General features: G+C 46.3%; 1 protein-coding gene across 2 annotated transcripts in view; it reads left to right on the top strand.

Moving 5' to 3' along the window:
• Positions 1-12,527, top strand: part of CAT (catalase) — an 81,036-nt gene that overhangs the window by 19,204 nt on the left and 49,305 nt on the right. The window lies entirely within an intron of this gene.

The raw sequence follows: 12,527 nt of genomic DNA on the forward strand, positions 1-12,527 counted from the left end.
TGAAATTTCATTGGTCTAAACGTGATGTTGGACCTTTTTAAGACAAAGGAGATTGAGGACACAGTCCTCAATCTCCATCTCTGCAGTCTTAGCTGAGCGGACATGAATACTGTAGCTCTGTACAGAGCTTCCTATTTATTCACAAATTGAAGCCTAGTAAACACAGTTTACTAGGCTTCAGTTATGAATGGACACAGGAGTGATTGGTACCAATCACTAACTATGTCCATAGAGGAACCAATGCCCTCCATCTTCCTCCTGCAGCCACTGAATGCCTGCAGGAGGGAGAGGAGGAGAAGCAAGCTTTCAGAGGGTTGCAGGAGGAAGATGGAGGGCATTGGTTCCTCTATGTTCTGCCCCTGCCACCCCCTCCTATCCAGGTGTTCAGGGTAGCTGCACAGCTCCCTAGAGCATGGGGCCAGGTTGCAATTGCACCCCTTATGCAAAAGCGGCTTAAAGCATGTCAACAGCCAGTTAGATGCCGGTCAAATGCACTTGTCATTGTATTCTAAAGGATCCCAGAAATGGTTGAAATGGATGTCAAAAGCATGCTATATTTTCCCATCAACAAAAGTCTAAAGCCTGTCTACACAGGCCCTTATTCTGCTATGTTGTATAGCCGTGGCCAAAAGTTTTGAGAATTTATGAAAATTAATATTTGTGTCAGTCTACTGCTTCAGGCTGGGTTCACACTATTGCTGCATGCGGCTTACAGCAGGGGTCTGGTGTGTCCCCTGTTCACCATTTCAGCCTGAATAATTAAAAAAAAAAAAACAGACCAAAAGATGCACAGGTGTGAACCCAGCCTCAGTGTTTTTTTTAGATTTTTTATTTTTATTTATTTTTTTGTCAGATGATGGTACACTGAAGCATAATTACAAGCATTTCATAAGTGTCAAAGGCTTTTATTGACAATTATATTAAGCTTATGCAAAGAGTCAATATTTGCAGTGTTGACCCTTCTTTTTTCAAGACCTCTGCAATTCACCCTGGCGTGCTATCAGTCAACTTCTGGGCCACATCCTGACTGATGGCAGACCATTCTTGCATAATCAATGCTTGGAACTTGTCAGAATTTGTGCTTTTTTTTGTTCACCCGCTTCTTGAGGATTGACCACAAGTTCTCAATGGGATTAAGGTCTGGGGAGTTTCCTGGCCATGGATCCAAAATGTTGATGTTTTGTTCCCCAAGCCACTTATCACTTACGGCAAGGTGCTCCATCATGCTGGAAAATGCCTTGTTCGTCGCCAAACTGTTCTTGGATGGTTGGGAGAAGTTGCTCTCGGAGGATGTTTTTGTACAATTCTTTATCCATGGCTGTGTTCTTAGGTAAAACTGTGAGTGAGCCCACTCCCTTGGCTCAGAAGCAACTCCACACATAACTGGTCTCAAAATGCTTTACTGTTGACACAGGACTGAGCGCTCACCTTTTCTTCTCCAGACAAGGTTTTTTCCAGGTGCCCCACACAATCAGAAAGGGAATTCATCAGAGAGAATGATTTTACCCCAGTCCTCAGCAGTCCAGTCCCTGTACCTTTTTGCAGAATATCAGTCTGTCCCTGATGTTTTTCCTGGAGAGAAGTGGCTTCTTTGCTGCCCTTCTTGAACCAGGCCATCCTCCAAGTCTTCGCCTCCCTGTCCATTCAGATGCACTCGCACCTGCCTGCTGCCATTCCAGAGCAAGCTCTGCACTGGTGGTGCCCCAATCCCGTAGCTGAATCAACTGTCGGTCCCATTGCTTGCTGGACTTTCTTGGGCACCCTGAAGCCTTCTTCAGAAATGAAGTGGAAATGTTTTGTATGGGATTTAGTTAATTTTCATGACAAAAACTCGGGCGGCATGAGATGGATCTACATCGCGGGACATTTTTATTTTTAATAAAGGACTTGTCCCAAAGTGTCTCCTGTCTATTTTTGACACTTTTTTTTTTGTGAAATGGTAGGGGTACAATGTACCCGTTACCAATTCACATGGGGGGGAGGCCAGGATCTGGGGGTCCCCTTGTTAAAGGGGGGCTTCCAAATTCCGATAAGCCCGCAGACCCCCACAATCACCGGGCAAGGGTTGTGGGGATGAGGCCCTTGTCCCCATAAACATGGGGACAAGGTGCTTTGGGGGCTACTCCAAAGCACCCTCCCCATGTTGAGGGCATGTGGATTCTGGGGGGGACCCCCACGCAATTTTTAAAAAAAAAGTTTGGTTCGGGTTTCCCCTCAATATTCGTACCAGACCCAAAGGGCCTTGTAATGGACTGGGGGGGGACCCATGCCATTTTTTTCAATGAGTTTTATCTATATTGATGAGACCCGACAATTCATTACAGCCCAGATCAGTTTTAAATTACTTTTTTTTCTTTTTTAGAAATGTCATTTTGCTGTGGTACTTTTCTAAACATGGGAAAACTGTAACACTTTACAGGCATACTATAGACACCCCCCAGACACGGTATTTAAAGGAATATTTCATTTTTATTTGTTTCACTTTAAGCATTATTAAAATCACTGCTCCCGAAAAAACATCCGTTTTGTAAAACTCTTTTTTTTGCATGGATACATGTCCCCTGGGGCAGGACCCGGGTCCCCAAACACTTTTAATGGCAATAACTTGCATATAAGCCTTTAAAGTCAGCACTTTTGTTTTTTCATGTTAGTGTCCCATAGACTTTAACAGGGTTCCGCGGCTTTCAAATTTGCTGCGAATACTGCATAATGTTCGTCGCTCGCTCCAAACTTATGCTCGGGCTGAACTGTTCACCTATCTCTAATAAACACATGCGCGCACACACCTATACATACATACATGCACACACATATACATGTATACACACACACACACACACTAGATAGCCTTATAAAAAACGTCAGTCCTTTACATTACCACTTCCTGCCAGGTACTGCACTGTAGGGGGAGACAAATAGCACAGCACACACTGTGCTTTCACTTTTGGTCAAATTAATGTGATGAGCTCCCTGCAGTGCCGATTACAGGTCCGCTTAGGATCGGGGCCCAGTCGCCATGGCGACACCTATACTCCCACCACTGGTATGGGGGGAACTCTAGATGGTAGATGGTAAACCAAGGGGGGTTGGTAAGCAGAAAGTCCACCTTCCTCATGTCTCAGCCCAGACCAGCCTATGATGCTAAACTAGGATGAGACAGGGGCATTCGGGGATTAACAGTGGGGTATCAATTGGAGTAATGCTATAGGAAGAAGTGGGACCCTTAGGTCGGAGGGCTCGGTGGGCTCTGTCCCTCTCAATGTGTTTGTCAGAGGTTTCACCCAAAAGGCTGTTAAGGCCTGCTGGGTGGACTGTAGATCTTCAGCCTCCCCTGATTCAGGCAGGCCTCGCACGCGGATGTTGTTCCTGTACCCCCTATTGTCCAGATCCTCGACATGGCGTTGCATGTCTCTTAGCAGGAGGCGGTGGTCTGCACCCTGAATTTGAGTGCGGTGGACTGCCAATTTGGTCTCCTGAATCTCCTCCTCGGCCATCTCCACCCTGTCCGCTAGGTGTTTGAAGGCTGTGTGTAAGGCCTGGATTTCAGTGCGGCATGTAGCTTTCACATCCTCTATGAGCTGTTTAAAATCCTCCTTAGTTGGGATAACTTGTAAATAGGATTGCCACAGAGGGGGGACTGGGTGGAGGTGGTCACAGCTGCTTGGTGTGGATGGGGGTCCTCTGCAAGGGTACCGTGAGCCCAGGGGGTGGGGTGTGGTGAAGGTTACCAGGGTTCAGACCATGTTGGAGTGTGGGTGGGTGATGGAGCTGGTCCTGATGGGCCCCCTGTCTGAAAAGATGCATGGGAGCTCGCAATCTGGGCATAAGAGAGGGGGGTTCCAGCGTTTCTCGTGGGGGAGCCAGAGTCTCTGGAACCAGACTGTCTTTGGGACTTGAGGATCGCAGGTACAGGTGTGCTGAGTTGGTGAGGCCTACCTCCTTCAGGTATCGGGGCCTGGATGGGCCGGAAAGTCCTCTGAATCCTCATATGGGGTGGGAGAGTCAGGGCTTTGCTCGTGGATGCAGGGGTCCTATGCCGCCCGCAATAGACATGGGAAGGCGTCCGTGCACTGTATGTACGGCGCAGAGGGCTGGTCATGGGCTGCGGCCCGCTCCCTGCATGGCGAGGCTGGGGAGGAGAGTGCCCGATGGGGGAGACTCGCACCTGTGAAGGTTCGTCAGGTCCTGGAGCCAGTAGATGGGATGTTGGCGAGTCCCGATGTGGCTGCTGGGCCTGAGATGGAGGCTCGAGATCGGGAAAAGACTGCATCCGGCGCCATCTTGTCTGCTCCACCTGGCGTCATGTCGGGCATCGTAAAGTAGTCCGGGAAGCTCGTGGAGGATCCCGGTTGTGGTTGTGGTAAACCCTGAGCTGTGGAGGAGCAGGTGGTCCTGGATCTGCCCATGGATGGGTGGAGGAAGACCCCAAATTTTACCTTGGAGCTGAGGGAGAGCTAGTTGGCTAAGCGTCCATTCAGGTCGGCTTCTGGTCATGCCCCCCTGTAATTTTTTTTTTTAAAGCATAGCCTATGGAGATTTTTAAGTACCGCAGTTTGGCGCCATTCCACGAGTGTGCACAATTTTTAAAGCATGACATGTTACGTCCCCTATTTACTTGGCGTAACATCTTTCACATTATATGAAAAAAATGGGGTAAATAGTGTTTGTATGTATATGTGTGTGTGTGTTGTGTTGGTTTTTGTTTTTTTGTTTTTTTGGGGGGGTTTTTTGTATGTATTTGGGGGTACTGAGTAATTTTCTAGCAAAAAATGATTTTTTACATGTAGGCGAGAAGTGTCAGTAAGCCCCCCTTTTTTCTTACCTGAACCCGATTATTCCAGCGACGGGGACGAGCCCAGCAGCTCCAGCCGCTGTCTGGGGTCCTCATTGGATAGATTGACAGCAGCGGCAGCCAAATGGCTCCTGCTGCTATCAATCAAATCCAGTGACACGGGGCGGGGCCGAGTCTTGCTGTCTATGTCAATAAATGCAGCAGCAGGACTCGGGCGGGCACCCCAGAAAGGGAGGATCGGGGCCACTCCGTGCAAAACCCTTGCACAGAGCAGATACGTAAGTATAACATGTTTGTTTTAGAAAAATTAAAAACAAACCTTTACAATTACTTTAAGGCCTGATGAAGGATGCATTGTTTAGGCCCCCAAAACACATTGGCTTGGTAACCATACTTTTTTTTAATTTGATTTTGGAATCTGTATCTGAACTTGCACATTTCTGGTATGGTACTTGATTTCCATAGGTAAGCCTGGATATTTATAATTAAAGCCACCCTGTCGCTATTTTTAAAACCTGGGAAAAAGCAGTTCTCGCTGCAAAAAGAGCAATTAATATTTTACCTGTTCTGCATTCCACACTGTCTGAACTTCTCTGAGTTGAAGTAAGAAGCTTTCTCAAAGATTTGTCATGTAGAAGACTTCTGGGTGTATCAGATGCCTTGTCTCCCATTGTGCGTTGTGGTCTCTTTTGCTGCCCCCATCATCACTACTACATCCAGGGCTTTTTTTCTGCTGGAATGCGGCGGAACGGCATTCCGCCACCTCTGGCAGCCCTGTCCTCTCCATCCAGTCACTGAACACAGAACTACTCGCTTCCTCCACCGGCTTCTGTATCCTATTGTCAGGACATGTGTATATGTTAGTCAGTGCCCGAGTCCCCACGCCACGGCCGATGTATTTTTTTACTTTTTTCTGGAGCTTCGGGAGTTGTGGCTCCTGTCCCGCCCAGCCCTGCCCTTTCCTACCTGTCAGACATGTGTAGCTCAGAGCCGAGTGTAGTGTTCGGCCGGAACTGCACTGTGTTGGAAAAAAGCCTGCATGCTCTAAGCGGACCAATGCAAGCTATGGAGAGGATGTGAGTGGACTGAAAACTATGAAGGGAAAGGGAGGCGAGTGGCATCTGCAGGGGAGGTGATAGCTGTGGACCACTGTGGGTGTGAATTTGTGAAGAGGGGGGTGAAGTTGTTAGAGCTGGAACGGGGGAGAGGTTGTGCAAAGTGACAGCTGAGTAGTGGGGAGGAATGGGCAGGTGGCACGATGGCAAGAGCTGGTAAGGGGGAGTTGGCAGGTTGTTTGAATGTGACAGGGAATGAAGAGGTGAAAGTTGGAGAGCTAAAGAGATGAAAGCTGTGGATTGAGGTAATCTGTAGATGGGGGTGCAGTAGTGAAATGTAGAAGGGGGTAGAGACAAGCTGTAGTTGTGGACTGGGAGTGTAAGCTGTAGATGTGGGGCTGCAATGTTGAGTTGTTGACAGGGGGTACAAAGGTGAGTTGTGGGGGGGGTGCTAAGATGACATGTGGACAGGGGTGCAGAATTGAGGAGGGACAGGGGAAAGAAGGGGTGAGTTGTGGATGGAGGGAAGAAGTGGTGAGTAGCGAGTGGGCGGGAGAAGTGGTGAGCTGCAGACAGGAGGGAAGAAGAGGTGAGCTGAGGACAGGAGGGAAGAAGAAGTGAGCTGAGGACAGGAGGGAAGAAGAGGTGAGCTGTAGACAAGGGGAAGAGGAGGTGAGATGTGGACAGAGGAAGAAGAGGTGAGCTGTGGCCAGAGGAAAAAGAGGTGAGCTGAGGACAGCAGGGAAGAAGAGCTGAGCTGTGGACAGGAGGGAAGAAGAGGTGAGCTGTGGACAGGAGGGAAGAAGAGGTGAGCTGTGGACAGGAGGGAAGAAGAGGTGAGCTGAGGACAGCAGGGAAGAAGAGGTGAGCTGTGGACAGGAGGGAAGAAGAGGTGAGCTGAGGACAGCAGGGAAGAAGAGGTGAGCTGTGGACAGGAGGGAAGAAGAGGTGAGCTGTGGACAGGAGGGAAGAAGAGGTGAGCTGAGGACAGCAGGGAAGAAGAGGTGAGCTGTGGACAGGAGGGAAGAAGAGGTGAGCTGTGGACAGGAGGGAAGAAGAGGTGAGCTGCGGACAGGAGGGAAGAAGAGGGGAGCTGTGGACAGGAGGGAAGAAGAGGTGAGCTGTGGACAGGGGAAGAAGAGGTAAACTGTGGAAGGGGGGCATAGATCAGCTGTGAACAAGGTTTGCAGAGGTGAGGTTTGAATGATGGGCACAGAGGTGAGCAATAGATGGTTACATTGAGAGAGATATGCAAGTACTGTCTGCTGATTTTTTTTTCTGTGCCCTGTGTGATACACACACACACCTCATCACTGCAGAGTACACTTTCCTGAGCCCTGTGTGTTATGCGCTCCTAAGTGCCGAACTCTGTGCCTTTTGGGCCTACGCGGATTTGACGCCGCTTTACTTCTCTCCCCGTGGAACGGCATGATTGGGGGTGGAGAGTTGGCTGGGGAGGGTGAGTTCCTGCACCTATTTTCTGAGAAAAAAGGTCTGACTATATTATAGTGACATAGGGTCTGGAGGCGGAAACCATAGAGCCCAGCGGGGGCACACTAGCTTCTGCCCCTCCTGGAATTTTTGCATACAGAAGATTCCAGCATGTCAGGCAGTAGGACAGGTAAGAGTAAATCACTTGCTTTGCAGGGAGGACTGTTTTTTAAGTTTTAAATTAAAGTGGTTGTAAAGGCAGAAGGTTGGTGTGTGTGTGTGTATGCGTGTGTGTGTGTGTGTGTGTGTGTGTGTGTATGTGTGTGTGTGTGTGGGGGGGGTTAACCTGTGTGCAGCAGCCCACCTAATACTTTAGCCCCATCTAGGTCCAGTGATGTTGCAGGAGTGTCTCAGCTGCAACAGCAGTGTGGCACCATTGGCTCCCGCTGTGTCAATCAGTCAGTCAGCCAATGGGGAGAGAAAGGGGGCAGGGCCAGGCTGCGGCTCCTTGTCTGAATGGACACAGTGAGCTGTGGCTCGGGTGCCCCCATAGCAAGCTGCTTGCTGTGGGGGCACTCAACAGGAGGGAGGGGCCAGGAGCACCAAGAGGGACCCAAGAAGAGGATGATCTGGGCTGCTCTGTGCAAAACCACTACACAGGGCAGGTAAGTATAACATGTTTGTTATGTTAAACTAGAAAAAAATAAGACTTTAGTATCACTTTAAGTTGGAGACCCTTTAACTTCTTCCTGACCGCCACATGCCGATGTACGTCGGCAGAATGGCATGGGTGCGCAAAAGGGCGTACCCGTATGTCCCTTCATAGTCCCAAGCTAGCTGGCGCGTGCACGCCACTGGCATCGAGTGCCCACGGGTTCTGCATACTCTATGTCCGCCAGTGGCCCGCGATCAAGGAGAGGCAGAACAAGAAAATGCCTATGTAAACAAGGTATTTCCCTGTTCTGCCTAGTGACATGACAGGGATCTACTGCTCCCTGTCATCGGGAGCAGTGATCTCTGTTGTGTCCTAGGTAGCCCACCCCCCCTACAGTTAGAACACGCTGAGGGAACACATTTACCCCTTGATCGCCCCCTAATGTTTAAGCCCTTCCCTGTCAGTGACATTTATATAGTAATCAGTGGCTATTTTTAGCTCTGATCGCTGTATAAATGTCAATGGTCCCAAAATGGTTTCAAAAGTGTCTGATCTGCCTAGTGACATGACAGGGATCTACTGCTTCCTGTCATCGGGAGCAGTGTTCTCTGTCGTGTCCTAGGTAGCCCACCCCCCCCCCCTACAGTTAGAACACACTGAGGAAACACATTTACCCCTTGATCGCCCCCTAGTGTTTAACCCCTTCCCTGTCAGTGACATATATATAGTAATCAGTGGCTATTTTTAGCTCTGATCGCTGTATAAATGTCAATGGTCCCAAAATGGTGTCAAAAGTGTCTGATCTGTCAGCAATGTTGCAGTCCTGATAAAAATAGCAGATCATCACCATTATTAATAAAAAAATAAAAATGCCGTAAATCTTTCCCCTATTTTGTCGACGCTGTAACGATGTACACTTATTATGATTTTTTTTTTTTTTTTTTTTTTTACCAAAAATATGTAGAAGAATACATATTGGTCTAAACTGAGAAAGTGAATTTTTTGGGGGGGATATTTTATAATAGCAAAAAGTAAAAAATAGTTTGTTTTTCAAAATTGTCACTTTTTTTGTTTATAGCACAAAAAATAAAAACCACAGAGGTGATCAAATACCACCAAAAGAAAGCTCTATGTCAGTTAAAGTAACGCAGTGCCGAATCGCAAAAAATGCTCTGTTCGGGAAGGGGGTAAAATCTTCTGGAGCTGAAGTGGTTAAAGACCCTACGTTAATTTTCCTACATGTAGCACATGTTCTTAACTTTCCACCTGTCAGGAACCATAAACCAGATGGAGACAGAAAGTGCAGTTAAAAATCACACCTTTTAGTGAAATGGCAAAATAACAGTTCAGTAACATATTCAAAAAACAGAAGCCAGGGTTTGGATGCCAGAGCGGGTAATCGGACAAGCCGGGGTCAGGAAACCAGAAGTCAGCACAGGAGCAAAAATCAGAAACAGGAATTGGAAGGGAAGTCAGCCAGGCCAAGTCATACACAGGAGCACAGGAAGGAAAACATTTACAGATCATAAACCACACAAGGGCAAGGAGGAAATGAGCTAAGTTGCTAATAGCAAAAAGGGGCTGGCTGTAGACTGAACTAATGATGTAGGTTAATGGTAACCAGCTGAGTGGCTGGTAATTAATCGACAGCTGAGCACTGAAAGAAAAGAGCTCCTCGTTAAGTAACAGGATCCCAGCTTTGACACCACCATATATCAAATTTGAATAGACTGATCCTTTAAAGTGGTAGTAAACCTTTAGAAAATAACCCCCCCCCCGAAAAGTAAAGCCATAATGTGCTAGTATACATCACATACTAGCACATTGTGAGAGACTTCTTACCTTGAAACTAAGCCCTCCAGCAGCACGCTGTCACTCTAGTAAGGATTTTGCATGCACACAGATATGAAGGAACAGCTCAGGTATCTTGTTCCTTCAAAATGCATGAACTGGTGACATCACCGGCTGCTGCTCACTAGAATATCTCTTAAACGGTGCAAGTTTATGAAATATGCATTTTAGCCTACAGGTAAGCTTTATTATAAGCTTACCTGTAGGTAAAAATACAAAAATAGGGTTTATCACCACTTTAAATAGTCCTATCCTAAAAAACACACTGTACATAAGTCAATACAACACATCAACATTACCAAATAACTTTATTTTTTTTGAACAAAATGCACCTCTTTCTAATTAAATACAACACTGTTTGACTTGCAACATACAGTGAAAAAGTACAAAAATATATATACCTGAAAAAGTAATCACACCCCTTGACATTTTCCACATTTTGTCATGTTACAACCAAAAACTTAAATGGATTTTATGTGATAGACCAACACAAAGTGGCACATAATTATGAAGTGGAAGGAAAATGATAAATGGTTTTCCAAATTTTTTACAAATATGAAAAAAAGGGTGGTGTGCATTTGTATTCAGCCCCCCCTGAGTCAATACCTTTTGCTGCAATTACAGATGCAAGTCTTTTTGGGGATGTCTCTACCAGCTTTGCACATCTAGAGAGTGACATTTTTGCCCATTCTTCTGCGCAAAATAGCTCCAGCTCAGTCAGATTGGATGTAGAGCGTCTGTGAACAGCAATTTTCAAGTCTTGCCACAGATTCTCAATTGGATTTAGTTCTGGACTTTGACTGGGCCATTCTAAAGGCCCATACACACGATCTGACTTTTTGACAACAAACATGCAAATTAGCTGTTTTAGGGCAACATCCGACCGTGTGTACGCTTTATCGGACAAACTTTTTCGGTTTTCATCGGACAAATGTTGGCTGTGCAAACAGACAAACTTGGCGGCAACAAAAGTCCTACGTCGGCTATTCCGATCGTGTGTACACAAATCCATCGGACTATAGTCCAAATAGCAAACACGCATGCTTGGAAACAAGGACCATCCGGAAGCGGTGGGTCTTGTAAAACTAGCGTTCGTAATGGAGATAGCACATTCATGATGCGGCAAATTATGAAATTTCAAATGCAGCGCACATTCTCTTTTTCTTTCTAATGGCTTAATAATAAAGCTGCTTTGCTGGTGATACTGACGGAGTAATAACAAACATATTTACAAAGGATTTGTGTTCTAGTGATATCAATAAATTTTTTTTTTAGTTTTTTTGTCAAGTTAGAACAACCCCATTATCCCATAGTGGTTTTTAAGCTCAAAGCTGCAACTCTATTTGTGTCCCTTGTTCCTAATTTTAGAAATATACCTGCCTACTCCCAAACTGTCATTAGAAGTTAAACACATAATTTATATTTTTAGTGAAATGTTATATTTTTAGAATAGTAAGCACAAGAATGCTATATCAAAATCAAGAGGAAGGCAGCAATGGATCAACTGGTGGAATTGGTGAGGCCTCTGTACCCCATGGCAGACATACATTTTGTGAAGGGCTAAATTGGGAACCTGAGGAGTGCATACAATAGGGAGCACAAGAAGGTCATGGACTCCAAGAGATTGTGAGCAGCAGGAGATGACACATATGTCCCCAGGCTGTGGTACTACAACAGGCTGTGTTTTTTGGCAGGGCAGACCAAACCACGCACATCGCTCTCCACACTTCTTTACACATCAGCTGAGGCCATTTTGTTTATTGTGCATTCACAACATAAATAAAATTAATAAATTAGTAGACATATTCTCTGTCATCCAAATTCGAAACAATTCAGACAATAGTTGCTGAAAGCAGGAGTCCGTCATCCGGAGATAATTACGAAAATCATTCGGATTATTCTCCTGCAGCTCACGCAGCAAGGGCATATGACAAAATTGGTCACGATTGAGTAACCAAGTTTTAGCCCAAACACTCCTCATCCTACTACTCCTATTATTCCTGGACCGGGCTAGAGTCAAAGCAAGAACTCCAAGCCCATAAATAGCACGCTCTCTTGTAGGATTGTGCAACATGGCTGGTTGACCAAACGCACGAAACTGAAAAATGCGAATCAACACTGACCAAACTTCTACTAACACGAAATTAGCAGAAGGAGCCCAAAGGGTGACGCCGGAGAATTGAACTTCCTCTTTTGAAGTGTCGTCAGTACGTTGAAACGGTACTACGTTCGTGTTTGTTGCCTAAAAAGTCCTGCCGTGTGTATGCATACCAAGTTCACGGCCAACGGCCTTTGGACAGAAATTCACGGAAAAGTTTGTTTGAAGTCCGATTGTGTGTACGAGGCTTAACACATGAATATGCTTTGATCTAAAACATTACATTGTAGCTCTGGCTGTATGTTTAGGGTAGTTGTCCTGCTGGAAGATGAACCTCCACCCCTCTCAAGGCTTTTGCAGACTCGAACAGGTTTTCTTCTAAGATTGCCCTGTATTTGGCTTCATCTTCCCATCAACTTTGACCAGCTTCCCTGTCCCTGCTGAAGAAAAGCATCCCCACAACATGATGTCGCCACCATCTTTCACAGTGGGGATGGTGCGTTCAGGGTGATGTGCAGTATTTGTTTTCCGCCACAGATGGCGTTTTGCTTTTTAGGTCAAAAAGTTCAATTTTGGCCTCATCTGACTAGAGCATCTTTTTTCACTTGTTTGCTGTGTCCCCCACATGGCTTCTCACAAACAAGA

This window comes from Aquarana catesbeiana, linkage group LG11 (genome assembly GCF_042186555.1).
Source record: "Aquarana catesbeiana isolate 2022-GZ linkage group LG11, ASM4218655v1, whole genome shotgun sequence".
NCBI lineage: Eukaryota > Metazoa > Chordata > Amphibia > Anura > Ranidae > Aquarana > Aquarana catesbeiana.